We start from the raw sequence: 5,125 nt of genomic DNA, 5'->3' as shown, positions 1-5,125 counted from the left end.
GTCTTACCCTTCAGGTACTGGTCCAGGGACTATGAAATATTCTAGTATGAAAATACAGTTTTAAATAAATATTTCATGTCGGTAAACGTGCTGACCACTACACCACGAGGCTGCCTAAAAATATATTAAATATTTATTTATTAACGCATAGTATATTCTAACACTCATCCACTGTTGTGTTGTAGGGCTGATCTCTGAGCTGATTTTTTTTCTGAAAGTTCTGTAGTAAAAAGGGCCAGGTTATGACTGCACCACATGCAAAATAGGTTAAGTCTACCTATGAATATAGCAATATGTACAATCATCATTACCTTTTGACACCTGTTGGTGCATAGAGCACTGTATTGATAAATCAACACCTTTTTAGAGAAGTATTTTATGTCAGCTATGTCTGGAATTTGACCTGAGGACTTATGCTTGGCGGGCAAACATGCTAATCATTTGACCACAAAATGAACAAAATATGGGAACAGGTAAAATTACTAGCACTAGACTAAAGTAAAAATGGCAGCTATGATTTATATTATCACCACAAAAGGATACACAATATTTTTCTGTATTGTGTATCAATCTATCCTCTTTTTATTCAATGATGGGGAACTTTTCACAACCAATTTTCCTATATTTATAATAGGGATAAGAGGCATAGTTCGTGGCCTGCATGGGCGAAAATAATATTTGAAAATATTGAGAAAGCAAGCAGAATTACCATTGATAGAATTTCAACACAGATGGAGAACCTCTGAGAAGTCTAGACATTTGACAGGCGCAGTTGGTTAGACGGCCAACTGTGAAACTGGCATCGCGGGTTCGATTTCCGCCAGTTGCAAGAAAAAAATCCAAGATTTTTTTCTCAATTGGTCTGGGTGTTGTGGTGTATTTTTTACTTACATTTCTTCGATTCTTCCGCATGTTGAATTTGTGAAGTAAAAGAGTTTCAAACATTGGTGTTGGTTTTATTTATTGTGTATGCAGATAATTGGTAGGATTTCATATTAAAATTTTGGTAAGGTATCCAAAAACACTTTTGTTGGATTTAATTCTACTTTTTAAAAAAAAAAATGTGTGATGCATTTTGTCTCGTTAGGACATTATCAAACATAGAATTAAGAACTCTTAATTCTATGATAATAACTATCTTTATTCATAACTATGAGTTGCACATCAGCAGGCCAGCGACCTCCGCCCAGGCTGCGTGTAGTAGGTGGCCCCCTCGATGTTCCACCATGCCGCAGCCTCCGTTGAAACAGATAAGATCCACATTCATTTACATATTTATTTAAGCTTCGTGTAGAAGCATTTACCTGGTAACCACAGCCCCGGCTGGTTTAATCCATTTTCTGTCTGTCACAATTTGTATTGTTTGGGCCATCAATGTAAACATTACTAACCCAATGCTCATTTCTGTATATTTGCTTTGCCTTGTATCTGCCCGTATTAATTTACCAAATTCTCATTATTGCGTTAAATTGTCTCTTGTATAGTAAACTCGTTTTTAATAAGTAGATAGTTCCCCTACGCCACGAGGAATACAGGAAAAGAAGCTGTCCACCATCAAAGTAAAAGAATCCACTCCCTGAGAAAGTCTCATGCTCTGCCTTTTCACCGGAGTCGTGAACCGATCATGAGTCGAACTCATCTTTCTTTTTAATAGGTATCTATCAACCTTTATGCATGAGAGTGAGGTATGGAATTGGAAAAACTAAGATGAAAGTAAGCTGAATTCTGTCCAAATACGATCTCTCAGGCGAATGTATGCTAAAATAATATATTAAAGGTGAACATGTTAATTTATTTATTATGGATACGGCCACAGTTACCGCGAAACCGTCCAATTTTGCCCGCTTTTTTGCAATCATGTTGATTTTCTCCAAAAAAATGTATTTGGTGCTTTACTTTTTAATTGCGAAGAATGACCTTGGTAATCATTGAATTGGGTTACAATAGTAAATTCAGTCATATTTAAACGCGATTTCAAGCAATTAAAAATTTTGATGGCGGACAAAATTACCTGCATGTTCCTCCATGTTTGCCCGCAACCATTATTTGTTGTTTTGTTGAACTGTAGCTCATATGGCGTTCTTGTCTAAGAACTACTGTATTGAATTATTAATTCAAGGGCAAAATTGACGTTTGAGCATATTTTCAATGGCAATAAAATATTCATCTAAAAACAATTGGGTAAATTTACCCGCCAAACTTTATTTATTTTCATACAAGCAATTCATAGTCCTCATGGTTGTCAAAATATGGTTGATAACTTAAGAAAAGTTAATAAACCTTGATGATTTAAAGAAATGTTTTATTTAAGTACACATGCCAATAATCTTAGTCTTAATTATTTAAATGTCATTTTTTAATATCAGGTAGGTACACACATTTTTCGAAATGAACAAACATCATGCAAGTTTGGATTTATTTAGCAAAAAAAAACAAAAAATACAAAAAAAATAGAGAAAAAAATGAAAGAAAAAACAAAAAAAAGGAAAAAAACAAAATATGAATATAAAATAAAATATCTTGTTATCAGTATATTTATTTTAGATAAATAATAAAAATTACGGGCTATTTTTGCCAAGAAAGTCAGATGATGTGATGTCAAATAATTCATGTCAATTGACTGGACATCATGGTAACCTAAGTGAGCAAACAAACAATACATTTATTATAATATGTGTTCGTTTTATTTGTATCGAATATTCTTCTATGGAAAAAAAAGAAATGTATAGAAATCGGTAGAATTTCAATATAATTCGGTAGATCGGTAGATTGCTCCCAAAATCGGTAGATCTACCGAAAAATCGGTAGTAATGGCAACGCTGACACCAACGATGACAACCAAAAAGCCCATAGATAAATGTAATTTTTATGGCACCGCCAACTTATTACTTGTGATTCTTTTTTGTTTGAGTTTTTTGTCTCTGGTAACGATCGAATGTGGCACATGTATGTTGGCATTTCTGGCTATCGCTGCCGACCAAAGATATTTCAACGACGTTTACCAGCTGTCAATTCTGAATACATGCAGAGAGAAAAAGTGAAATTTCGTTTCTTTTCGATTGTAACCATATCGTGCGGATTTACGTGAATGGTAAAATGCTTTTTAATAAAATGTCACGATCGCTGCTCTTCTTTTCTTTATTTGTATATAAATATTTTAGTACATATTACACGGGGTGTGTTTTGCTGGTATCTAGAAAGTGTGTCGTTGATCGTTCTACTTGTGATAGTATCTCAAAAAACAAAAAAAAAAACAATTATAAATACAAGAAAATTTTATTACGTTTTTCCGTTAGTCACTCGGATGCCCATAGTTTGTTTAGACTAATTTCAAAAATTAAATAGTAAATCAGAAATAACTTATGTTTGTTCAAATTTTGCACAATTCTGATAATAATACACTCGCTACTATTATTATTTATTGAAGAAGTAAATAAAAACACACACAAAAATCTAGTTTTAAACACGTTTAAAACTAACACTTATGACATTCTCTCTTAATTGTATACCTACTAAGTACCATTCACATTTTAGGTGACTGAATAATGGCTGACATAAATAGTGTGATTCCAATTCTAAAAGCCACTATTCTATCTACATCTGGGTTGGTTTCCATCGACCAATGTAACCGTAAGTATCACACATCATAACTTTAGTAAAAGTAATGGTTCTATTGCGGAGTTGTACATTTTGAAGGATATAATTAATCTTGTATATAAATAGTTCAAATTGTCTTTTGCGTCCTTCAGTAAAATCAATGTCATTTTGTATAATGCTGTTTTCAATATAATAAAACTAGTCTTTATTCCAAAACAATTAGAATCCTTAGTTGCTTTGATATATATCACTGGTTCAGAAGAAAAATGACACAACACAACCGGAATATGTACACATTAGGAGTGTTTATTAAGTACATTTAAGATATTATTCAGTAGGTACATTCAAATTTTGCATCGAGAGATGTCTATTTAGATGAAATCACAAAAACATAAATTATTTCCTTTCTTTTGGTAATTCTTTTAGGTTGTGATATTTCAGAGTATGTTTAGGTAAACCAGATAATTTTCTAGTAGATTTACTATTTCTTATCATGCCATTTTCTTATATCACCGATCTAATTTTTAACCGGTGATTTAAGAAAATGGTCTGACGTCTGATGCTGCTAATAGTTTTATAAAATAGTTCAATTGAAAAACAATCTGTTTATTTATTTATTTATTGTGGATAACTTATATAGCGCCATTTTCGTAATAAAATACCTCAAGGGCGCTTTACATGGTGATTCTATTGTTAAGTTAATTTAATTGAAGCTTTAAATTTGTAATTTAATTAAAATAATTCATTTTGTTGTCACGTGCTACGGATTTATTCAAATGATTTAGAGAACAAGTGGGTTTTAAGTTTTTTCCGAAACATCACTTCACTTTCACAGCCTCGCACCTCTGCTGGGAGAGCATTCCATGCCATAAGGCCTGCGACCGCAAATGCGCGCTCACCAAATTTAGTGCGCTGTTTGCGTAGAGGTATAATAACCTTTCCTCTCGCCGTAGACGTAGCTGATCTAAGCGTGAGACGCCTGTCAGCTAGTTCATCTGGAATGCATAGTTCCCTTAGATATTCCGGAGCCGAGTTGTGCAGTGACTTATACATAAGCCAACAGAGTTTGTATTCGACCCTCTGTGGAAAACGTAGCCAGTGTAGTTCCCGAAGTAGTGGAGTGATATGACTGAACTTAGAGATTCCGAATATAAGTCTCGCTGCGGCATTCAATACAGATTGTAGGCGAGTCATTTTGTTCATTGGTAGACCTGCATAGATACCATTACAATAATCGACTCTAGACACTACAAACGCATTTATTAATTGACGGGCGGCATCAACCGGCAAATTTTTGCGTATGCATTTAATTTGTCTCAGCTGGTAGAAGCATGAACTTATCGTTCTACTAATTTGAGCGTCAAGAGATAGGTCAGAATTGAGTAAAACTCCCAGTAGTTTAACGGTGGGTAAAACGGCACTCCCTACATTGGGTAGAGCCGTATCCTGGATCAAATTCTGTCGTCTGGCTGAAGCCACCCACAGTTGTTCAGTTTTTGATGGGTTTAATGTTAGTCTGTTTTCAGCC

The 5,125-nt window shown here is 34.0% G+C and overlaps 1 long non-coding RNA gene across 1 annotated transcript; it reads right to left on the bottom strand.

Moving 5' to 3' along the window:
• Nucleotides 1-940: 940 nt before the first annotated feature.
• On the bottom strand, nt 941-2,272 carry LOC148274164 (uncharacterized). The gene is made up of 2 exons (XR_015824360.1): nt 2,012-2,272; nt 941-1,758 (listed from the first exon to the last, which is right to left on the bottom strand). It is a non-coding gene; the product is annotated as an uncharacterized LOC148274164 (long non-coding RNA).
• Between the last annotated feature and the right edge of the window lie 2,853 nt (nt 2,273-5,125).

Source organism: Micrasema longulum, unplaced genomic scaffold, assembly GCF_059751315.1.
Source record: "Micrasema longulum isolate JH-2025_06_02 unplaced genomic scaffold, ASM5975131v1 h1tg001733l, whole genome shotgun sequence".
Classification (NCBI taxonomy): domain Eukaryota; kingdom Metazoa; phylum Arthropoda; class Insecta; order Trichoptera; family Brachycentridae; genus Micrasema; species Micrasema longulum.
This window is presented reverse-complemented; position numbering and strand designations above follow the sequence as displayed.